At 39.7% G+C, this 26,405-nt stretch overlaps 1 protein-coding gene across 1 annotated transcript in view; it reads right to left on the bottom strand.

Moving 5' to 3' along the window:
- plxna2 (plexin A2) overlaps positions 1–26,049 on the bottom strand; it is a 214,620-nt gene extending 188,571 nt beyond the window's left edge. The window contains exon 1 of the mRNA XM_005798917.2: positions 25,472–26,049. The gene's annotated coding sequence lies outside the window, so the exon portion shown is untranslated. The remainder of the gene's footprint in view (positions 1–25,471) is intronic.
- Positions 26,050–26,405: the final 356 nt, after the last annotated feature.

Here is a 26,405-nt window from a genome sequence, read left to right as displayed (position 1 = left end):
TTTGATTAATAGTCTATTTTATTGGCATGTTTACCAAATCTGAGGCCTTTACATAACAAATGTGTTTATACAAATGACATGCCGGTGGATTATCTTTACTAATTAGGTGACCTATGAGGACAACTAGTTGTACTGAATTTTAGGAGTTGAAAACAAAACAGACTTCAGGGTTATTTTTCCTACATTAGAAATATAAGCTGCTGTACTTTTTTTGGTGGTTCATTACATAAATTTCTTTAAGACGACACATATGACACACTGTGAAAAAGTTTGAGGGACATGATGTGGTTTATAGGCAGAACGAATATAATTTCACCACTGTGTACATTTTTATTTTGACCTTTTCTGAAACGGTTCAGTTTTCATCTCTTAGCACTTTTCACATGGGAGAACCTCCGAGCTGTGGCTAACTGCTGTAAGCTACTGACGCGTGATGCATTAATGCACACTTAGTCACAATTAAGCATATGTTTTGAGGGCACTCTCAGAGAGCACTAGCATTCAGTGCCTAATATGACTATCTTTGTTAGTGACCCATATCAGCACACTTGCTCATGACGGTCTGAGTTGAGAGGCCTGCAGCCAGGCCTTTAATTGTTTTCCACTGAATTGCACCAAGTGAAAGCAGCCACAGTGTTCCAGACTGCCTTTACTTTTTCTTAGAACAAAAGAACACACAACTACACCTAAATATCCACTACAAAGACACAGGATGCTAGGATAGGCAGTATCCTTGAATGCAAACAAGTGTATATGCATCAAATATTTCCTTTCATCTCTGCTTCTCCTCTGCCCCCTTCTTGCTTCACACACTTTGAACTTTGCTTGAGAAAACACATGCTGTTATACTACATCTAAAATCTACAGCAACCGCCGAGACAGAATACGGCGTCATTGTCATTCTAGGGATTTTTGTTTGTCCTCACACAGCTGGAATTACTTACAAACACAATGCTCATATACTCTTACACTAGCTGAACCAGGGTGTAATCCGTGCCACCAAGACAGGTGCACTTACATGAACTGTCCCCTTTCCCCTCCACCACAACCTTACCTTTACTAAAAACCTCTGTGTATTTTGCTTGTTTGGAGGCTCATGCCTATGGAATAATCCAACCAGGCACTCCCACCACAGCTATACTGGTGGGTTTTACCTCATCATTGCTGTCTGTCATCCAGGGAGAGCAGATTTCTATTAGCAGGCATTTCCATAAATCTAAATTGTAAAGGGCTCTGTTGAGAGGAGAGGGAATTCTCGTTGGGTTGAGAAAATAAACAACAAAAGAACGATGTCAGCGGAGAGACCACAGGATCAGATATCCCACCTCAGCTCAGACTGGATCAGGCTTTTTGATTGACACCATACACATAATATCAAATTGCAGGGCCATGACAAGCCTAAAAGCATGCTGTTGCCACTTTGAAAGTCAATACAGTGGTACAATGATATCTATAGCCAGGAAAAGAATTTAAGCGGAATTAGCAGAGGTGTACCTAATGCTGAAAAACAAATACCAATAAACCGGTTAGATTTGGGTGTAACAGAATATTCAATATTTTCCAGAAAACAACGCATCTTTCTTTGTGTGTTTTCGCAAATACAGGTTTTATCATTTTCAATTTTTTTCTACAATTTAGAACTTCCTTCATGAAAACTAAAGGCAAGTTCTGATTATATCACAATTGGGAAAGCCAGAAGGTTTTGTTATGCTGCAATGCTTAAAGATTCAATGTGAATGTGCTGATGTTAGCACTGTGGACTGAAAGCAGCCATTAGCCATTCAGGAGTAAGACTGCACTAGTGAGTGACAGTTCCGTACGTGAAATATTAACGATAAGGGCATACACAGCTGCAGCACACAATATTGGAAGCTCTGGAAAAATGGGAGTAATTTTGTCCCATAAAGTATTTAGCAGGCTCTGTTGAAATGAAGCATGCAACTAAAACTGAATCAACTGGGACTCCAAATTAAATGTTACACTTCAGGAAGTTTAGCAAAGCTAATATTTATAACTGCAACAATAAAAAAAAATGCATTTGTGCATTTTCTACATCTGAATTGACTTCTTTCTGCCAGTTTATAAACTCAAACACATTTAATGGTTATTGAGTCAGAGAAATGGACTTGGCTGGCACAGCAGATAACAGGTGCAAAAAAAAAAAAAAAACAGCCAGAGGGCATTGGCCTGAATCAGCAACTAATGGAAATAAATAGATTGCTCAGTCTGAAAGGCTGTACAGCAATTATATAGGATAAACTTTAGATCATTACCAACATATGCCAGTGTACTTGACAAGTATATCTAAAGAGCATTTAAACGAATTACAGTTTCACAGAAAAGTTAGTGATTTTTTTCAAGGTTTTATTTTTGGAAAACCATAAATTCTCAGAGAATTGCACAATACAGTATATGCATGTAATAATTGGTGGGGGCTCTTTTTGCATTAATTGCTCTGTAAATGTGATATTTAGTATTGGTACTGCTGAGGTTTTACATGTCTGCCTCTAGTTCATCTGCGCAGTTAGGTTAGATGAGCTCCTTATCTTTATGACAGTACTCCACTGATTCCTGGCCAATCAAGCACAAAGATGCACTGGTCAATAGATCAGGTATTGGTGTTTTTGATAGAGTGTGCAGGTGCAAGGTCCTGCTGTTAATTGAAAACAAAATCTAATCTAGTCCTTTTCCCCTCATCAGAGGTAAGATGCATGTGATGTCTCTGCTGCTGGAGTGGCTTCACCAGAAGCAGAGACAGATGCAGCCCATGTTCGGGACACATCTGTGTATGGTAGCTCTGACTACAGCAGCAGTAAAATCTCTTGTTAAACTTTCACTAAACTCAAACAGGCATTGCTCAACAACCCACTGAAGACTGTGGTTATTCCTGTTGCTTGTATAAGTTTTCCCTCATATCAACTTGCAGTTAATAAGCTTGGTTACAGCAATCAGAACAGCCAAATTCCTCTGCATGGCCGTTTTCTGGTTTGCCCTCTAAGTGGGTGTTTGTTAGTAGCTATCTGCTGAACAAGTCATCTGTGTTCCCTGGGACTGAACATTTCTGTATTCAAAATCCTCTCTTTACCCTTATTACATATTCTGTTTCTCCATGAGTTAATTTTGAGTTATTAGTCCAGAAAATTGTAGAAAGAAATGCTTTGAATATATAATCAATCTGTAAGGAATCATTCTAATTTACAAACTTCATTATATTGAAAGTTATTTTAATGCACTTTGATTGAACCATGAATCAAATCAAGAACACAGAGATGACATTAATCCAAACAAGATCCAGCCTCAGGATGACCTGTGAGCTCATGTGTCCTTGCAAGCCCCAGCAGTGGTATTGTAGCATTTCTGTGGGTGCACGAGTTTTGTTTATATGAATGCTTTCTTATCAGCAGCTTACCCCTGCAGAGGAACTATTTGCCCTGAGCTGCAGGCTGGTAAACAAACCCTGGACTTGACTTTTCTGCTGGTTTGGCCTCTGCCCAATCACAATAAAACAGCAATAGAATTTGTCCCCAGCAAAATAACCATGCCACATCTTCAAATAAGCGCCACCGAAGGGATATGCTTTGCATTTAAAAGTGTTCCAATAAAGATAACATAAAAAACGGCTTCCGTTTTAGTGAGTACATATCAACGTGCATTCACTCACTCCCTAGTAACGCTCTTAATCATTTGTCTCATCAAGATCATAGTGCTTAAGCCCAGAACTGTGGTCAGGGCGACTTACTGCTAGAGGGATTTAGGGATCAGGAAATGATGAAGGGGGGGGGGGGTGCAAAGTAAAGAGGGGAAATCTAAATCAGATAAGAAAATAATAAGAAAATAATAATAAAAAAAAACAGTTGGTGCCAGCTTGTAAAATTTGGCAAGATGACATAAAGTAAGATATATGAGCGGTAAAGAGAAAATGATTATATAAATAGCAAAAAAGGAGTGGAAGGAAGGGAGGAAGGAAGGCAAAAGTGATGCAGTCAGTATTCCAGCTGGGTAACAAGCTGATACAGCCACAGTGGCAGCCACAACTCAAGAACTTGGTGTGGTACATCCGTTATTATCCGGTGCAAATTCACACAGCCTGACTGGCAGTGAGAGCAGGGTCAGTATCAGAGTGAGAGGAAAAAGGGTTACAGAGAGGTGTGGATTTAAAAAAAAAAAGTTAACAAAAATCTTGATAGGACTGTTCTCCTGGCCTAAGTGTACGCTACAGCCACTCATTAAACACAGAGACCTGTCATTTTACTTAGCAGACGCCAGACAAAATCCAAAATGGTTATATAAGACTTTCTGGGGGAATGAAAACCTCTTGGGAAATCCTGTCAGTCAAAGTAATCCCTTCAATTTTTCCAGCTACTGTTCATCTAAGGACTATATGATATAGCCTGCAGCTCTGTAATCACACGCTGGCTGAAGGGATGAGGCTATTCTGGATTGACGGAGAGCCAGGCACTGGAAACCCAGCAGGATGCACACACTTCAAGTCATCTCCACCATCAAAAACCTGATTCCTGGTATGCATACATATCTTAAGAAATTCACATTATAGATATGACAGGGGAAACAGAGGTTATTTTTGAACATTACATAAAATAATATTCATGAAGTGAGGCTGGGATCTGTTGGAATAAGGACAACTGGGCCTGTGATGTAACAGAAAGACTGCTTTGCTGTAACTGAAATCAATTAGCTGTCAATGCAATTAACAGGACTGTGGAATATTAATTTACCTCCCTGGTTTGAATCTTGATAATATTCTACAAAACTTCCCAAGGTCAATGCTACTTGTGTATCTTGCAATGCAAAATCACATTGCGTTGTGAGTTGAGAGTTCAGTTGTAATAGGAATGACTGGAATTCATGCAGCTGGAGTTAAGGCTCCCAAACTAACAGATTTTCTGCTGCATTTGCACTTCTTGTTTACACACACAGTTTTTGTTGAGTTTTTGTTAGTTAAGATTAGCCTTTTTGTAGCAACTCACATACATGAGTACCCAAGGGAATCTGAGAGAAGCTGTGATTAAAAAGTTTATATGAATTCTGTATACATCTTTTTTACATTTTTTATTAATTTTCTTTTGTTCACATGAAGATCAAAAACATGAATTAACTTCTTACTGTGGCTAACAGTGGAAAATATGCCCATTTGTACAGCATAGACCTCAGAAAGCGGGAAGAAGCTGGTGTTCTGGCCATGTCAGTGTTAATTCTTCACAGTTGCAGCTTTTTTTATGTTGAAATCAATTTTTTCCAATTCTTTTATGTTGAAATCTCTATTCAAGTAAACATATTGCTATGTTTTCATTGCAAGACAAATACTTTTCCTTTCTTAAGACCGCACTTGAAGTATGAAATTGTACCCATCACCAGGATCGTTTTCTTCCATCAATCAAAGCTGTGGTACAAGTTGGGAGTTGTGTTCAGCGTGAACTTTTGCTCCATCGCTAAGCATTTGACTACATTATCTAAAACACATGGTTTTAATTAATTGAATTGAAAGCATTGGCAGGGAATTAAGTTGTATATGCTCCATGACCTGTTTGCCTTTTGCAAATGTTCAAACATCATTTCATGTCCCCAAACTGACCGCTTTGCTGTTTTCTCACCATATTCGATTACTGGTCAAGAGGCCTAATCACGCAAGTCTGATTAAGCCTGGACAGAATCCGAGTCAATAGTGAAAACATCAAGAGAGAACTAGCAACATGGAGCATGACTCTGTTTACATTACCAAAGGTTAAAATTGAAGCACCACACATCGATTGCCCAGAGCTTCAATTCACCTCACTTGAATTTTTTTCCTATTCATTAAATATGTCAGAACTAAGAATTTCCACAACTTTTTGGTCAACATTTTATCATCAACCGAGGTATACTGTGCCAAACTTTAAAAGTTTTATAAAAAATAAAATCATACAAATTTGTATCCTTTGATGTATGAATATTTATAATCTTGAATTTTTTTTTCCAGCTAGATTTTAAAAAATCTAAAAACGATAAAATTTAAATCAGTAGATCTGACCTCCTAAGGAGCTGGAAATCAGCATCAGTGGATTAATTAACACTACAAACTGAAAACTCTATGCGTTCATTATTAAATAAGGAGGGTGGAAAACATAAAATATATTTTGGGAATTGTTTTGTAAACTTTAACAGGAGGAAGAAATTTTCCCTCATTATGTTCAGGACCTGCTGTAACCCTGAACATAATGCAGCTTGACTCAAACACACACTAGCGTCTGAGGACCATTAAAGTCTATTTTCAGGACGTCTCCGCTGAGGCACATATAACAGATGCATTATCACACCACAGCAAAGGGCTCAGCCTCTCTCCTGTACGCTCCCTCTGTCTGCTGCGCTCTCTACCTCCTGCCTAATAGAGGCCCTCCTAATTTCATCAACTGTGATAAAGCACCACAAAATCAAGTCTGCAGCTAGTTACTTAGCCCAATCTCCCTTTGGATGAGGGGCAATAACAGCATGTGGTGAGGAAATTGGGTGCTTACTCACTCAGAAGGATGCATGCCTAGCAAGCAGAATGTGCTGAATACGGCAAAGACTCACAGAAGACCACAAAGAACGGCGGCACTCGCTCTGCGTGCAGAGCAGTACAAGGAAGGTGTACAACCTGCCACGGTCGCAACAGCAAAACTTAAAACGACCCCGGAAAGAACATTCCTCTTGAAAACAATTTCAATTCAATAAATAAAGTAATTTTGTTGGCTTCTTGACCACTAAAATGAGACATACATAATATGTCTCATTTTTCAGCAGAGTGAAAAGGAGCACGATCCTGTGAGCATACAAACTGCCAGTGTGGTTTAGAAAGATTTCTGTGAAATTATTTCAACAATTCAAAGTTGAAAAGCTGTTGATTCAAAACTCAACTCAGGAATAAGCCTACAACACATTTAAATGTAAATCTAACTTGGACTTACAATGCATATAAATAATAGAGCTCGCTGCTGTACTTTTTCTAACTCAGTGCTGTCACTTGGAGCGTGCATAAAAATGCACCTGACGGTCCTCTGGAGTGCAACAGCTGCTGCAGGGCTATGCCAGGACACAAGTGAATGGGATGGCACAAAGCTCAGAGAGCAGGCTGGCTGAGTGACAGAGGGCCTTGCTGGATCCGAACTGAAGCACACATGCATGCCCTCCAGGCTGTTCCGTGTGAACCCCCGTACAGGATGCAGTGCTGGCCGGGACACGGTGGAAACTAAAGCATTGGCTGGTTTCCTTTGAGCCCCTGTGCTTAGAGCAGGCGAATCGCCATAGTGAGCTTTTTTTCTAACAATACCCTCAAGTATTTTTAGAAGGGACTATTATTTCCTCCGACAGGATATTTGGCTGTTATTTATCAAAGAACTGTACTATACTTTGAGCGCATGATGCAAATATATTTAATGAGGATTGTAGAATTATTGGTGTTTCTTCTGCAGGTAAAAGTGAGCAGTCAAATATTTTAAAACAAATGTTTTAAAAAGTCACCACACATACTGTTAAGTCTTGTTAATATGATTCCAGAAACTGTGCTGCAGAAATTATGATTGTTTGTCACTCATCCGCCCGATGCTGCACACCTCTGTTCTTCTGGCTTATAGAAAGGTCCAACACTTTTTCTTATGTTCTATTTTAAAAAAAATTAATTTGGTTATATATTTTTGATCATACAAATGCAGAGAGTCATGGAAAAGAGTCTAGAAGCAAATGTATTGCACTTAGCATAATTGTTCTCACTTTCTTGTGTTGGGATGATAGGAAGAAGGGAAAAGGAAGGAAGGAAGGAAGGAATGTCATGGTGACTTACAAGGTCTTTTATAAAAACATTTTGGCAGAGTACCAGCAATTTGTAATTTCATTCAGTGTTTCTGTGAAGGTTGTGTATTGTACTGTACTGTACACCAGGGATGGGCACATCCATTTATCAGAGCACCACTGTGATAAAGCACAAAGAATGACCAAGGATCAGAAGGAAAGGAGAAGAGGTCCAATTCTCATTATGTTCAGAGCCACAAGGGCACAAGGGTGAAAAAAGGCCTTATAAGACCTGAGCAGACAGGAAACACTGACAGACATTGCATCCCACAATCTAGTCCTAGGACTTTTATCTCTTCCTTACACATTCCTCCATTTCTTCTCTCAGTGACTCAGAGCTGATGATCTGACACATTTTTGGTGAATGAGAGAAACTCCTGCAGCCTGAAATGAGATTGAGGTGAATAACTTAGGAGATTGTGACAAAGAACATATGCGTGATGCCTATACTTCACAGGTTCCATGAGAGTCAGAGCAGTACGAAGAGCAACTCCAGCCAGTCCGCTACAGTGAACCTGAGAATAAGTGGTTCACACTCATTTTCACAGGCCAGAGATTTCTGATTCAGTCCCCCTGCTCTGTGATAGATTTAACACCGAGACAGCCGGGCCATTCATAATCTGCAGACACATGCTGGAGAACATATTTTATATGTGGCTGCTGAGCCTCATATGACTTTCTGACAGTAGTCCTCCTATGCTACATCTTGATATAGCCGCTAAAGCAAAAGGCTTGAGGTTTCTGGAGAGTAAGGAATTTATGTAATCACACATACTTGGATGTGCATAAGTAGGTCTTCAGAAAGAGAAGAGTGTGATTTTTTATAGGGGATGGGAATTATATAAATCCATGCCTAGCATGAAATGGACTGTAATTCTTGCATTGATTTGACTGTATGTAAAATGTTGGGCAAGAGAAGTACTAGCATAAAGCGCTTTAGAGAAACTGCTCTCTAGTGAAGTACCCCGCCTGGGTTTAGTCACCAAATCACTTTCACAAGCACAGCCCCTTCTTAAGATTAATGCAACACTGGTTTTCTGGGAATTATGTTTGATCAAAGATAAATCTCTGTTAGTGAGATTGTAAAATTAGCATCAGCTTTTTTGTGAAGCTTTTTCCCAGCAAGTGAGGTCAGCTGGGACTACATGGAACAGAGCAAGGCAAAACCTAAAGATTGCAACTTAAATAAATCACAATCAGTCTTTATAATGTGCCCACTCTCATTTATGGATGATGAATTGCAATGGCACAGTGGGATCATCTTTCACAGTAATCACGGGACAGACTGTTTTCTTGAAACAAAAACACTTTTTAACTGAAATCTGTCAAATGAATGTGTGATTGAATTTGACAATTCCAAAAATGGATGGAGTGAGTACTTTTGCTACAAAGATCATCAATACAGCTTCATGGCACAAATAGAGGTACACAAGACCGACTTCTCATCAATTGTGAAATACAGTATGTGTTGGAAACACCCGTTGCCCCATGACTATGAAACAACTGGAATGAGACAACCCAAAAAGCAAGGTTGGGGGTGAAGGAAAGAAGGTAGCACAAATGTTTTTCTTGGTGCCTGAGAAAAATGAAGAGGATTTTAATCTGCAGATGTCACCCAAGTATTTTGACTTAATTTCCATTCACCACACATGTTGTAGCATGAGCTTAAATTGAGCTTTTTTAGCATCAAACAATGTTTTGTTAAATTTAATGATGGCTGGACATTAGTGTCCTTATTTTTATTTTTAGGATTTCAAATTACGGCCATTCTCATGAATGGTCTTTCACCACTTTGACTAATTACAGGTAGTTTGGGAACACTAGCTGTGTTTATAAGCATACATAGGATGCCAGTTTGCTGAGTCTTAACAGTTCTGCTCTTTCTCCTCACTTCATAAATTACCATGTACATCTTCTATCTTCTACTTTGATATCCCAATTTTTTTTGACAAATATATTTTACACCAATACCCCAAGTTCGTTATTGTAAATATAGCAACATCACTCACTCGTCTACAACTTTTGGTTGTCTTGTTTCTTCCTTTAGTGTTTTTTTTTTTTGATAAAGCTCTTAATTATGGAATTACTATAATCTTTGTGACCAACATGTTCGACCCCAGTTGAAATGGAATAGTTGTAAAAATGATTAGATCCAGTATGCCCTTAAGAGAGAGGAAAGATGGGGGTGAGGGGACATTAAAACGTGAACAGAGAGCACAGTATTAGCTGAACAAAAATCAAATTCAAGAGCATTCCCATGCTTGGTCAGTATGAACTAAGCCAAACCGAGGAATTTCTCTGTGGCAGTTTCTTCCTCGTATTAACATTTTCTCAGACCACACACACAGATGATGGAGCTCAGTGAGCCACGCTGCGGCTCGACCACTTTAACAGAGATCCCTGGGTTTATCGAAGCAGCAAAAGGATGTTCCTACAAGTCATCCAGTCTCTATTCATCCATCTGAGGGATGTAACTGAGATTTCAATTCTAATCAACAATTAGCATGTTTTTTGGCAGAACCTACGGATGTGACGTTAAAGTCTGCGAAACACAGCAGTGGGCAGTCTGAGTATTTCCTTCTATCACAAAACTCTATCATTTCTCAATTGGTGGGTAGACAAAGAAAAAATATGGAATGGGGTACTTGGCAGGCTCTCTTTCAGCCAAACTAAACAACCCTGCTGCTGTTACCCTATAAACTGCATCAGCAATGATGAAAACATATAATCATACTCCAGTAAAAAAGTGCAATAACAGGAAGGAGGGAAAAAAAAGATTAAATCGACTGTTACCCTCGAGAAAACGTAACCAAGGAGGGGAAAAATAGCCCCATTCAGCATTTCATCAGCAACATAAATAGGAGCAGCTGGGGCTCGCTAACATGCTGAAGTGGGCTAATTAGGACACTTGGTGGTTGGTTTACTGTTGTTTTAGAATGGCTTGGACGGACTGTGAGTGACTGAGACCGCTTTCATTTTATTCTTCATGGGCACACTTCAAACCAACAACACATACTGTATTTCCTCTGAGATCATCAAAGGGTGGCGAAGGATGGAGTGAGCCGTTTCCCAGCCTTAAATTTTCTTTACTCAATCTGGTGCAAACAGTATCACTTAGTTATTCTTCTCAGTGCCCCACAGCTCTCTTAACTTTCATGAAAACAGTTTTGCCTTCCTGTTCCGACCCTCCCTTGCAGCTTCCTCCTCTCTTCCTGTATGACTCAGTAGAATAAGTAAAAAAAAAAAATCCCATACCTCCCTTCTTCTTCCATTGTTTTGCAGCAATGCTGTGTTTCTATAGACTGGAAGTAAACTCAGACTGCAATGAGATTCTTGGAGTTTAATAGACTTGAGAAAAATACTACATTCACTGCATAATTTAAACTAAATTTGACTTTGCAATTTGACACCCTAAAATTGTGCAAGAAGCTTATGCTCTTTCCAACACTTCACCTTCAGTGCGTCATGACAACAATGCCTTTCCATTATGCCATTTAAAACCATTTTTAGGAGGGTTGAACTCCTAAAAGTTCAACCCTCTTTTATACTTATACTTAGCTTGTATAAGCTCAGCAGTTCCAGGTAACTGTTACTGCCGCTAGTCTGATGGAGCTGTGATGGGAAGGAGCAGGGAAGGGATGATCTGTCAGACAGAAGCTTGGCTGGGAGACTGCAGCTCCAAAATGATTAGTTGGGCCGTGTGCTCAGGTAGCCAGCTTGCAGTTGACTGTTTCACAGACCGACTGCCCGCATGTTCCCAACCGTAGCTTTGTGTTATTTATCAACTGTTCCCAACTGTAGCTTTGCGTTACCTTCATAAGAGTAATGGGTGGCAAAAAAGGTGCTTTTGTACTTTGTACCAGGCAGCTAACTAGTAGTATTGTGCAGCAACAGGTGGGGGAGGATCAGAATCTTTTTATGTTCTGGGCAGCCAGAGAAAACTTTGGTAACTATGGCATTTCAAATGCAGTTTCATGGAATGTTGCTGTTTAACACATATGGGGGAAAAAATCCATATGTGATTATGGAAAATGTAGGATTTTTAAGACCAGAACTTTTTAAGCCTTGCCATACTTTGATACTAGCCTATTCTCAGAGTCAAACACTCGCTATTGCATCTGGGGCTCAGAATAAAGGTGTACATTTATGTCACTATGTCACTCACTAATGTAGTCATATGACAATAGTGCCTGAGTTATGCATCAAAGGACACAATTTGCTTAGACAAGAAATAATGTACCTTTTTAGTATCACCAGAACTTTGCTTCATACAGACAGATACAACTCTAGTCATTTTGACACTTTCTCTGCGATTTCATAAAAGATACTTTTACAAAAACCTTTGTATACCCTAATACCGGTAACCAGCCGATGCCAAACTGAAACTGGGAGTTTTGAGCACCACTGAGATGATTCCTTGATATTTGAACAGTTGTGATGGAAGTATCGAGTAATAAATATCATTTTTTCTATTCTCCACAGCAAGATTTTACTTAGGCTGTCTCTATGAACAACCATCAAACACACACATCATATGCATGATTGCGTTGCCATCCTCTTGTTTCATCTACCTACACCATCTAACTGACATGCATTATCAGTGACAGATTTTTGTCTCTATTGCGTTGGAAGCTCATGAATGACACCTCTCTGTTGCATCGTATTTCAGAAAGATTAAGTCATACGTCTAAGCTATTAATACATTCAGAAGTCATAATTCTGTTACTTTCATTCATAAACTCTTGCAGTAAGAGTCCTTTATTGCCACAAGCCGCTTATATGTAGCATCATATTTTAGAAAGAACTTGTTTTGGTAGGGTTTGAAAAAAAGCTTCATGAGAACTTTTGTCTGTTGTGTTTTCTTTGCTTTCCCCTTTTCTCGTTTGTTGCATCAAGCAGTAGCATTCAAAGACAGGTGGGGTTGTTTACCTTGACACAGAGCTACTGCACATGTTCAGTGCCTCGGGGACCCAGGCAAACACGCACACACACTACATTTCAGCTTTTCAGACCTTAAGCCGTTGAAGCAGCTAATGCTTTGTACAACACAACCCACAAACGTTGTAGCCTTGGCAGAATAAACAAAACCAAGGTGTCCTTTATCAGGCACGTCAATGTCTGCACAAAAGGAATCCATGGAAAATTTACATAGTGGTAAGAAGAACTGGGTGTGTTCTCACTAACACATGCCTAAGAAAGTGGCAGCACATATCCGATATATCGCCTTCTCCAATTTTTTTTTCACATTCTTGATAAAGAATGCAAACTAGATCTAAGCCTGCGGTTCTCAAAATGCAGGTGAATTAAAGCATGCGCCATAATCTGGAAGCATCTGAGCCATTTGCCAGTCCCCTCTGGCATGCCTCCACCCAGCTCACGGTTTGTCTCACTTCCAACCTCCCAAAGCAGACGGGAAAGAATGAAGCGAAGCAGAAGAAAGGGTTGATGCTGTGTCTGTTATTCAGTAAAATAAAACCTATCCTCTTTGTAAATTTGGAAGAAAAAAAAACCATCCATTACAGGACTAAACACCACTCAGAAAAAAAGGTCCTAATTTAATGCGATGTTCGCAAAAATAACACCCCAAATACTGTGCTTGCTTTGTAATAACATGCAAATTCCCCTCACCTATTCACCCCTCTCAGGTGGAGCATGTTTTCTGAGAAATGTGGGGGTGGACTTGTGGCAGGCAATGAGGTTGGTGCAAATTACCTAATTGTAAACATAATACCTACGAGTTCAGAGACGCCTCCTGCAATGAGGAAAAACTGTTAAGTCAGGGGTAATTTAGATTTTCCAATAGCTACAATAATATCTAAAAGAAATCCAATATGCTCTTTCTACACCAACAATGTTCAACAGTATTTTCACCTAAAGTGTATATTAATTCCAAACTGTTGCAGATTAATACAAGATGCTCATTCATTTCATTCATGTATAAACCTGCCTGGTCCCTGATTTTATCACTTTTCTCACTCACTCCTCCTCCCTTCTTTACCTCATGCCTCCCTTTAGACAGGCAGATGTTTCAGAGCAGTCATATTTAATCAGCATCTTTATGGACAATACAGGAATTTTAAGCCCTATGCCAGAAAAAGCCTCGGCTTTCACACTCTGGATAATTGCCTCTGATGCCCAGGTTCATTCTTCCCTTCAATGCTCCAGAAATGACAATGCTCTTGACTGACATTGCAGCTGATGTGGGAGAATGTTGAGAATTTAGATTTTGTGTTTGGCCCTGCATGATATCGCATCACATCATTTATCCTGCACTAATTATTTGATTTGAAAGTTTCTCAAAGACACTGCTGTCATGTTTCCCATTTCATTTATGATGACAGAGGAAGAATAATGTGTCCATGTGGGCGAGCTCCCACTGTTCCAATGACTACATGCAGTTTCCCTTTGATAGTAAAAGGCCAGTAGGAAGTAAGAGTGGTGGAAAAACAACATCCAACTTCAACTATGACATACCCAACTTGAGAGTTTAAAAACTTTGCTATGATTAGTCATGACAAGGGATTTAACAACATTTCCAGGTCACAAGACCATACAAGGTCTTTGAATACCAGAACAATACAAGAATTTAGTGATATTTCTAGAAAAACTAAGTACATGTTTTTATTATTTTTACAAAAGATTAACAGTGTTTCAAGGCATGTGTTCCAACTGATCATGCTTTCAGGTTGCCACAAAAGTTTGACACTGAAAAAAGTCGCTAGATTTGTCCCTAGTCACATTTTTGAAAGTTGCTAGAGGGTTCTGAAAAGTTGCTAAATATCGAGACAATGTCACTAACTTGTCAAACTGTGCTCTTATCCTGACCACAAGTCATCTTCTCACTTGGCCATGCCTCTCATTGCACTACTTGCTGTGGTCGAATCTTTCAAAATTTGTCTGGAGGTGAGGTAATGCTTACAAGAAAGACTGTTGATAGTAGCATTTGCAGTGGTTCCAAGACTGTTTCACTGTGTAAGGTATATTTGGTCTTTGAATTATTAGAATAGGCAGTTATAATTGTTTTCATAGAGAGGGATTCAAGTATTTGATGATTTTAGCCATTGGAGGTCAGTTGTGGTCCCCAACCTTCACAAATACCGGGCGTCCACCGTAGTTTTTATTAACAGTAGAAAAGCACTAAATATCCCTGCTGCTGCCAAATAGTTTTTTTCCAGTAATACTACATTATTGAATGAGCAAAATCTCATATTTCTTTACTTTTTGTTTAATCTGTCTTTCTGCTTAGGAGACAGGGAGTACATCTTGCTCTATGAATCAAACAGATTGAGAAAACTGTTGCTAGCAGTATAACGGAAAAGTCTTGCCATTTTGAAACTACCTTGGTATGTATGTCTTGGTGCCAAGATTCAAACTTAAGTCACTTATCTCAGTGCTTTCAGGGCTCAAACTAATAGAATAAACATACATGTATGTCCCCAGACAAAGTTATCACTTCACAAAAACTAAAAGTAATCCAGCATCTTAATATTGCAAGAACTTGTGAAATTTTGCAGCACCACCAGTAACAGCCATTTTCTCAATTTGAATTGACAGGACAAGCTCCTAGAAAAGCAGTTTTGGGAAGAGAGGGTTCCACATTACTTTTTATGCTTTAAAACCTTGACTATGATGTATAAATCTACATCAAAACCTTAAATTTAACTTTAAAAGTTAAATGAAGTAAATGTACATTTTCACAGACTCTCTAGGCGTTATGACAAGCTGCCTTCCTTCCTAAGTACCTTCCATCCTTTTTCTCCCACTGGATTCTGTGTGTGGATCAGAGTTATGTATTCATGCATAAACATTAATGTTATCCTAAGGGAAAATTCATTTCCCCTGGCCTGGACACAATAAATTACCTTGGGCCAAAGTAAAGAGTCTGGAGTTGCAGAGACTGGCGGCAGTAGCTTTAGTCAGAACTTTTTTCATCCAACGACATTAACCCAAGTACTTTCACAACTTGAACTGAAATCCAAGTCACAAAACATGGACATGTTTTTAAAAACATAAACGCAAGTTTGAAAGAAGAAGTCAATTCACTCTGCTTAAATGTTTGACTTTAAGCCTTTGTCGACACTTCCGGGAAACAAGTTTCTGCAATGAGCCACATTCCATGTTTTGAAGCTGAATGAGTTTCATGGTCTTTCATCATCAATTTATCCCTCTTTACTTTGGTCTACAACTGTGGAAAAACTTAATCAAGAGGATGTGTGTGCACAGGAGACAGAACAAGATACTGTAGTGAAGAAATGAGAGCGGAAAGATTTTCCAGACAGAGTTTTCTGTTTGCTATCTAACTCTGATGAATTCAGAGGGCCTTGTTTTCCCTTCATCTTTCCTTTCTTCCCATCTCCTCTCTTGGTCAAAGCTACATATGACTTCAGGCTTCTACTTCTCAGTGAAAGAAGATTTCCACGCAGATAAAGTGGTAGCTGACCAAAAATCTGGTATCACTGAAGCATGAACAAGTACAGGTTTCTACATGTTACTGAGCAATAAAGTGCACCGAAAGAAACCATAGTAAATTTTACCCTGTAAGTCAAATTAAAAAAATATTCAAAACACTAAGAACAAAATGCATTAATATCTGAATTTTTTTCAGTATTGGACACGAACCAACCGTCCATTTAAACTGGCAGAGTATGATGAGAGGATTATGCAGTTGAAGGGGCCGTATTATGTGTTTTCCAGCCATATTAATAATTTTATAGCACAATCAAGTAGCTATGTTACCTTCATTTGTTATAAAAATGCTATATACATTAAATATGACAAAAATAATTTGGCTTCATCATTTAACACCTTGAAATTGGACATCTGTCTCATTAAGAAACTCCTTCTCTTTCTGAAACTTCACCTTCAGCGAGTCATCACTCGACTATTAACCCTTTAACAACATTTTTTAACCAGCATTATACTGAAAAGCAGCTTCTATAATGAGCTCATATGATGCGTAGTTCCACCAGATGTTTGCCAATTGATGTGGGCTAGTCTAAAGGAGCCAAGTGAGGTAGTAGCACGGAGGGCTGCTCTGTGAGGCGGAAGCTCAGTAGCTTGGAAACAGCAGTTCTGAGGAGGAGCTGCACCTCAAAGGCGGCGCTAGACCCACCGAGGCATTTTGCACGGCTGAATGGTTGTCAAGGGAGATTTAAGGATTTCTCAAACATGCATGAAAGGATCAAGGCCAGGTATGTTTTTGATGAGGAAATAACATTATAACATGATGTATAAAAAGTCAATTTTACATGATACTACCCCTTTACCACCCCATGGTACTTCTGGAAGGGACTCACAGCACCACAACTCAGCTTGGAGAATCTGTTGACAAGACAGCTTTCAGTTGTGCTATCCCCAAATCTGACCTTTATGAAAGAGTGTGAACAGGGAAGCTGTTCTTAAAAGAAAATCATAGGAAGTTACATTTGCAGTTTGCCACAAGCCATGCAGGGAACACAGCAGAAATATAAAAGATGGACAAATAAGACCAACGCTGACCTTTCACAGCCTGCAAGTAAAACACTATGTGCGGTGGAAAACTAACACTGCACATCATTCTGAACACACCATCCCCATCATGAAATATTGTGGCTGGAGCCCCAAGCTTTCAGGATGATTTTCATCAAGCCCATTGAAGCTGAAAGGTGTTGATAGGAAGATGGACGAAGCTAAATACAGGGCAGTCCTGGAACAAAAATGGAAGGGTCATCTTCACTAGAAGGACCTCATGCATAGAGTCAATAGCTACAATTGAATGGTTTGGATAGAAACATATTCATCTGCGGCAATGGCCCAAGTAAGAATATTTTGTAAACCTTGAAAATTACTGTTCACAGATTTCCATCATCCAATCTAAATCTTGAGCTTTGTTGCATATAAAATTGGCAAATCCTTCTCAAAGGAGGTAGAAACAAATCAAAAGCTGGATCATAACTGCAATGAAAAGTGGTTGTACACGACTAAATACAAGTGAAGAAAGAAAAATAAAACAATGAGTGAATTAAATTGTACATTTGCATAGTATTTTATGTTGAAATACATTGATTTGTGGTGGCAACTGTGAAAAAAAATGTGAAATGTGAAAAAGCTCAAGATGTGAGTGTTTTTATAAATCTGTAAATCTATGTTAATATACTGACCTGCAGGATTTCATAATCATAGGGTAAAGAAAACAACACATTAGGCAATTCCCTAAACAACATTATAAAATGCTTCAAATAGTTGGTGGTAATGGCCATAATAGGCCCCTTTGAGTTGAAAAGGGTTCTTACTCCAACTGAGCTGCGGTTTACATAGTAGAGCAAAAAAAAAAGCTGTTGTTGGCTGGGCTCCTTTATGGCACATGAGTTGACTAGACAAGCAATGTCTGCACCCCTTTTCCAGCAGTAACCATGGTGACAGTGGCAGGCAGGGGCATCCTCATCACCAGAGGGCAGTATGGGCAATGCTACATAGTTGTCTGCACTGCCAACCCTCTGTCTTGCGTACCCCACACACAGGGTGTACACAGTCGCGCAAAAAACTACACATGTGCCACACTGTCCAAGCAAATCCGAATGAAAATGGACACAAACGCACGCAGCCAAGCACGAATTCCACACATGCACACTGTCATCTGCTCCTGACAGATGCCCCTTGGCGCTCAACAAAAGCCCCCTCCCGCTCTGCCTCTCTCCCACTCCCTTTTGTTGCTCACTTATTGTTCAATTTCCACCAAACAAAAATGCACATCCTCCCATGACACCAGCAAATTGATTATTTATGGTGCCAGGAGAACTGACTTATAACTGACTTATATTCAAATGTGTGTGAAAGGCAAAGATGCTTGAGACAATAGATTCAATCTCTTAAATGAAAAGAGAGCAAAGTGTATTTACATAAGAATTTAAGGGTTTTTTTCCTTCTCTTTTTCGCCGATTACCTGCTTGTGCTGTATTGGACAAGCCTGGGAGCAGTTTTAGGACTGCGAGATGACTTCACAAGGGAATGCAGAATGAGATCAGGAAACAGGCAACCACCTGACAGGGTCTGGAGGAAAAAAAGAAATCACACAAGCCCTCATCCTCATGTTTGCAGAGGTGAGAGCCAGACTAGCAGCCAGCGTGAAGATCGGTGACAAACAAACAACCAGACTTGTTATTCTGCAGGTCCCCGTGCCAGGATTCCTGCCCTTATCGCTGGCATCGAGTAATTTTGTTACACATGGTAAATATAGGAAGGCTTGTGACAGCAGACATCAGATAAAAGCTAAAAGTGCCTGGGCAGCGAAATGTGGAGATGGGACTGAATGCCTAAACAGGCTGTTATGTGAAGGAGAGAGACTGATGATTGTGGCAGGCAGATTGAGGTACTAAAGAACGGTAGAGACGGATCCCATCCCATGGAAATGTGTCATGAAGGCAGTGCTATTAACATCTTAATAAAAGGCTTGCCAGGCCCTGGAGAGCCCTCCTGAGTAGACTGCCTCCTTCTTTCCACACAGGGGCCCTAAAGCCGCTTTTTGCTGCATATCAACGAGGAAACATTTAGGTTGCGCCAGTCCTGCATTGTGAGGGTGTTAGACTTCCCAAAGGAGTAGCCTAAATGCCTATCCACAAACATGCTCCGCTAAATTCCTTTATTCCCCCTTTCCCTCCACTTTCATTTACTGTTCATTTCTCCATCTGTTGGATTTAGTAGCCATACAAAAGCCTTTGTTTCAGCAAGCTGGCAGGCCTTTGGGACAGCAGAGTGCACTCTGGGGTTCAGTGCTAACTTGCTGCCATCAATAGATAGAGCAGGATCTGGACCAGCCACAGCAGCACCAGGCAGAGGGAGGACTGTTAACCGTCCTCTGATGAAGCTGCTGCCTGTCTATCTGTCTGTGTTGACACACAGGCTGCTTTCTTCTCCCAGCCTGACAAGGATGAGGAGACAATTTCTCCTTACAGAATTCCTACTGACTCCTACATGAGTCTGTTACTAATGTGATGGCATATCAGGGTTTTAAAATGTGCTCCTATGGTTTAACCTGCTTATAATGAGAAAGTCCAAGAGTGATTATAGTTTTCTCTGTCTTTTTGGGGATTAAGTAGCTGTAGCCGCTCCCCCACCTGTTGCTGCGCCCTGCCGGTTGATGAGTCACAAGAAGGATCCTCCTAAATGTTTCCCTTGCTTTTTGCTTGAGAGAAAAAAACAATTCAGCTGTTTCAGCACGAGTAGCTCTGCCCTGCTCCTCCCACACCTATTGCTGTGCATTAGTGGACTGAAGGAAGAATAGTACATATTCCTCTAGCTTTCTCGTGTTCCGATGTTTTTCTTGTGTTTATAAGAAAAAAAAATTAGCCGTCTGATTCTGTGCACAATGCACTTGAAAACCACAACTTAATTTGCTGAAGTTATATACTTTGAATTCAAACTATGTGCTAAATCAAGCTAACAAACATGACATCTGAATGTTAACAAAATATGTCTTATTACTTTTGCAGCAGTAAAAATATTTTTTGCAATTTCATCAAGTTCCACATCTTTGTAAAAACGTTGCATTTTACCTCAAACTTGTAATAACATGAGAATCTTTGCGGTCCCTGAAAAGAAAATACTTTTCATTTTCCAAGGGTAAATATGTATCGAAAAAAGATATTTGAGAAACTGAAACTTTATTTCTTCCTTCATTTACAGAAAGATGAAATTCACTCCTTGTGAAAACAAAAGTGACTTTTTACATCTAGATTATATCTTTTATCTTTGTTTTGTCCCATCATAACCCAGATAAATGCACACTCAAATACCGAAAAGACTCGCCTCACCGTTTTTCAGGCCCTCTAGACTCCCTTGAATTTTAGCTGGGCATTTTAGTTTTTAAACAGTCTAGTTTAGACAAATATACTTATATATGTGTGTATATATATATATATGTATATTTATATGTATATACATATACTTTTCATAAATAGTGAAAAGTGTCACAGAACATAAACTGTGATTTTAGTTAACAGCTCCATGGCAGGAAGTAGCCCAGGGATAGTAAGAACTTCCACTTTAGTAGTGGCATTTTCTTTTTCAACTGCCCAATGTTTTTCAAAAGTCCCCAGCCTCACTGTGTATCATGAAAGAATGAAATGCAGAGTGGCATTGATTTCTGCACTCTGTGCCATGTGTTGCTCATACTGGGCAAGCTGCTACTTAACAATGTAGTGGCCTGTAGTCATCAATTTAAAACGGTTTCAACGATTGGATAAGTCAGTGAAGCCTGCACACACAGCTACTCAAGATGATGAAAATGGCTTCGGCAGCATGACAACACCATTAAATGTGACCCTGTGGTGTTTTCCAACATCTGTTATTGTATGAAAATTATCAAAGCTGAAGAACAGATCTATGGTATATGTATGTTGAAAACATGAGGGGTTCATCTTCACTAGAGAATTAGCAACCAAATCAGAGACCCTTTGGCACAAAGTGGGTATGTGCTGATAAGATTATGTTGTGTAAAGCAGCAAACAAACCAGATAAATGTTCTTCCAAGTATAGAAACGCTAAAAGATTTTGAACAATGTAAATTAAACAAATTCTCTCAGTTTAGCAGTCTGAATGAACTCTGAAGAAAACACTGGTTCCTTTAATAGCTTTATTCACTTTTTGCAAAAATCAAACTCTGAGACAACTTTCCATGGTAAAACTTCCACACCAAAGAGTTCCATTAACACCACCTTGCAGTGGTAAAATGTGGAGAGTTCACTGCTAATATCAGATTTGTGTGCTACTGATTATTGAGGCTGGTAAAGATGCAAATCCCTGCAATGCATCCACCAGCAGATTGATTAGTGCATTTCCATAATATGTTACATCATTTTAGGAGGAATATTTTTTGTATTTCTGTTTAAAATGAAAGACAGATAATGTCTAATGAAAGATTAGATAATGTAATTACCAAATTACATTATTTTGTTAAATCTCAAAATGAAATGATTAAGCGGAGGAATTGTCTAATGTACAAAAAATCTGTTTGCAATTGTGTTGTTTTCATGAAATAAGGTACGCAACTAAAATCACATGTAAATAAGTTTGTTCACACAATAAAACATACCATGCTATGATCCTCCAATTACTCCCTGTTGTCTTCTTCATGGTTTTCACCAGTGGCTCATGTGATGCAAAAAAAGAGTTTCAATTGCAATTCTGTGAAATAAACTAATTTCCATCTGGCCAAAAAACTCACCTCATCCTGACACCAAACCTTTTTATTGATAAACAAATAATTTCAAAATTGCCTTGTTTACAATTCATTTTTGAAATGTTAAATTGTGTACTAATATGGTTAATGGAAATGCAGCTTGTTAAAAACCAGCAACCTGCAGCAGCAGACAAGATTCTTATCCCTTAAGTTACAATTGTGTGCAATATGTGCAACAACTATAGAAAAATGGAAAATAGAATACAATTTTCAATATAAAAAGGTAATATTTAGCTATGAATATTTGAAGCTAGCACACTGATTCCTGTTTCAAGTAGGTTACTGCATCAGTGTTTTGTCTGTCAATAGGACTGTTATGACAACAATATAAGCGTATGTTTTATTGGAATCAACTATGTCAGGAACTATCTCCAAATTAAGACTTGATTCCAAAAACAGGAGAGATTTTAGTGACATTGTCACAATGAACAGATAAACAAGAAGCACTGAGCTATGCAAAGGAAAGAAATTATTTGTGATCTGCTTTTTTTTCTCTAAAAACTTAATTGACTAAGCCGCCTCTCTGGCTGCTGTCCATTTGTTCACTGTCACCAGATCTGCGTTTATGTCGATCCTCATGTGCTTACACTCACCAAAGTGCAGATCGCAGACACAAACATGTACATAACGAGGCTGAATGAGCAGAGAGTGTGGGTCAAGGAGATTGAGATCTCAGTTGTGACAGCTGGACAGTTGAGAGGTTCAGATAAACAGCCTGCAGAGAGCCAAGACGGGAGGCCAATGGCATTAAAACAAACACTTTGCTATTTGCACACTCCAGCAGATAGGGGAAAGAAGGAGCTATATCTATCAGCGAAAGAGTCACTGAAGCCACAAAAGCTCCATTATGTGCATGTTTGCGTGCATGTAGAAGCAAATAGACAGTTGAGATGGTGGGGGTTGCTGCAAATGATGATGGGGGGTTAGGGAGAAATCGGGTCTGCGTTCAGAATACAAAACCGCTGAACACATTTGCAGCATTCACTCATTAAGAAATAGGTCAAGGATTCTGCTTGCATGCATAGCAACTTGTCAAAATCTCTCAAGCTGAACTGTGGCAAGCCTCTCTGCCTTAAGGGGGGGAATCCGTAGAGGAGCGAGCCAATGCAGACCACAGTGCTGTGACATAGCACACAGAAAATAAGTAACAACTCAACGAAAAAGTCCAACTGTAGAATGTGAACGATCAGAACTCATTGCTCTTCATCAACAGAGGACGCTCTTGAGCCAATGGAGTTTGTCGCAGATGCTGATGGATGCTGATAGTGGCAGTGGTAGCTGAGGATTATGACAGTCTTCAGAAAGTCTGCAGTACATTAGGGAAGCACTTGCTCTTACAGCAGTAAAGGTCACTTTTCTAAATGAAGTAACAGTGATTAAAAAGACATTTTAGGGGTGAAGACCAGCTCCATCCTGCCCGGACTTTGATCTATCTATAAATAAAGTCATCACTCTGCATTTTAAGCAAGCAAGAAGGAATACTTTCCAATGGGAAATCTGGATAGACTTGTGCAAACTGCTTTACTGGACACATAATAAACTAATGCTTTGAAAGATATTACAGCTTCTTGCAGCAACTTTGGAAAACAAGCCCAGTCTGAGTAATTTCTACCCAGCTCGGTAAGGTTAACCTTATTGATCGTATCAACGTGTGATGTTGAGGTTCACGAAAGGCAATCTCGGATAGAAAGACTTCAAAGGCACTGTTTTAAAAAAAGAGAATTATTTAGAAAGGAGAACAAACCTTCTGCTCTTCTTTATGTTGGTTCATTAAATCTGTCAACAATAGCACAAACGCCTAAAAGCCAAGGTAAATTTGAATGACTGAAGCTTAGTGAGGGTTTATAAGTGGCAAAAAAAAAAATCCAAGCGCAAGACAAAGAATAGTTTCTTAATAATATAAGAGTTACTGAAAAGCTCAGCTGGTCTGAGAGAGCAACAACACATAGAGCCTGCTTCTTTTTCATTATTAGATTGGAGTTAATTAGGTGAGCATAATCAGCATGTTATAATCTAAACAATTGTGTGAGCTAGTTTGTTCTTCTAAAGGGAGCCGTATGATACTCCCTCCCTAGCTAGTGGTTGCTTTGGGGAGGGGAGACGCAAGGCTGTGTCCCTTTGAGATGGATATTAAAATAATTGTATGCGGGGGGTCATGCTTCAGAGGCTCCAAAAATGTGATTTTGCCAGGAAGGAACTGGTTTTGATTGCAAGGGCAGAGGGATTAATATGCTACCCATCAGCCGCGGCAGATGTAAGTCATTTTCATGCAAATGTGAGGCAATTTTCTACTTAAGACAACATTTATTTTCTTTGGAGTGACTGTCATGGGCGCTCACCAGGACACTGGGAGTCTGACAGAGAATTAAGATTTGTAGGTGCATCGGATGAATTGGACAGATGAGGTCTGGAGCCATCCATGGAGCTCTACGCTGATGACAGTAAAGGGCAATAATGTAATAACACAACTGACAGAGGTCTGATAATGTGAACTAGATTAGTGATCCAGGGAGGCCAAACCGAGGAAGATATTTATGAGCCAGAAAATCATTTCTGTCTCAGATTCAAGGCTCACTTGTTGCAGGGAAGCAGGTCAAAGTCAACTGCCTGACAGAGCAAGTTAAAATTGTCAACTCAATGGACTTTGAGTCTAATTTACTTGATTAAGGTCAATGAGTCTGAATCACTTGACTGCAGAATTGTGATAACTGTAAGCAAAAGGGAGTAAAATATTCGAAGACTGATCACGGCAACACATGCCGAAAGAATTTAAGAGCCAAGAATCCTGCAGACCTGAATTCTCATCTCAGTAGAAAAAGTTGGAAAGAAATTAGCATTTCCAGTCATAGTTTTCATGTATCTTGGCACGCTCTCCACCGGTTTTTCACACTGCTGCTGGGTTCAGGTGATGACACAATCTGTTTCTCATCAAGTATAATCAGGTGTTTGAGTTAAAATTCAACTGAAATGGAATTTGTGTCATACATGTAATAATTTTAGGGAAAAAAAATAAGAGTTTACACTTTTGTACTAAAACTGTGTTAACCGTTATGAATGAAGATGCAAAGCTAGTTTTAAACATAGAACATAAAAGACAGCAAGGCAAAGAGGCAAAGACTCTGGTCCATGTGCCGAATCTGCAGGTTACTGCTTAAAGGTTTGATTCATAATAAGACTATGTGTGATGAACGTTTGTTTGGGCGTCAGAGTGTGAGCTGTGGCACCGACACAATGTAAAACAGGCTGCCACCTTATCAAAGCCTGCAGCCAGATATGATAAATGTCTCTTCCCGGTTGTCTCTATGCAGTGTCGGAAATGAGCTCTCCTGCGGTGTCGAGAGGAGCTGTTTTGTGGCACTCAGTGTGAGATTCCAGCAAATAAAAATTCCCATAAAGGCAGATTTATCCGAAACAACTGAAGTGATAACTCACCTCTTCATTTTTAAACTGGATCTCCTGGTTCTTTCAAGACAGGCAGTTGTTGATGCGCTCCACTCACATCCACGGAAAGAAGAGGGGAAAAAAAACGATTCCAAATGCGCTCAGTACAAGGTTGTAAGGGAAATCACAAATGCAGTGTTAGTTGTTTCAGTTCCTTTAATGCAGGGTAGCCTCTCTGCAGGAAGGACCTGTTAAGCGGTGGCGTCATTCATTCAAAGTGGACACCTTGGACGTAGCAGTTGATTGCGAATGCAGCGCGTAAACTTCACAGCAGAGCCCGGGCGTCAGCATCTGAACTGACCTCCTGTAACGTTAACTTCAGCGGACCGTGTCAGTGCGGCAGCGGTGCATTCCTTCGGGTTCCGCAGTCAACCTTCCTCCGGTGCGGCTCTACGGTGCGAGCCTCCAAGCCGCAGCCAGGCTCGCCATCACCCGCCGGTAGAAGAAGAAATGTGTTAGCGTCGGTGCAGACCCGCAGCGTGGCTTCCTCACAAGCCTCTGCCGGACTCACACACACAGACTGGCGGCTCCATCGGAGTACAGCGGTGTGTTGTAGCTGCGTGTTGGGGTGCGTGTGTATGCGTGTGTGCTGCCATTGGCACAGAGCGCGCCTAAACCCAGCCCACTCACACTCCAGCTCATTACGGCGTTAACTGTTTCCGCCCGGAATTACACATTTTGTACATAATTTGGAAACTTTGCATATGCAAGAAATAAATCAGAATTATCTCCTTGAAATGAAAGATTTACTAAACACAGATAAATATATTTTTTTTATTCACTAGTTAAGATTTAGTTTGATAAGATGTGAAAAAATGTTTTCAAAGTTTTCCCTTATTGTCAAACAGATATAAAAATGTATTCGGACTGAGCGCCAGTGTTGTAACATTTATATTGCAGCTACAGCAACTCTCCAACTGACACT

Source organism: Xiphophorus maculatus, chromosome 1 (assembly GCF_002775205.1).
Source record: "Xiphophorus maculatus strain JP 163 A chromosome 1, X_maculatus-5.0-male, whole genome shotgun sequence".
Classification (NCBI taxonomy): domain Eukaryota; kingdom Metazoa; phylum Chordata; class Actinopteri; order Cyprinodontiformes; family Poeciliidae; genus Xiphophorus; species Xiphophorus maculatus.
This window is presented reverse-complemented; position numbering and strand designations above follow the sequence as displayed.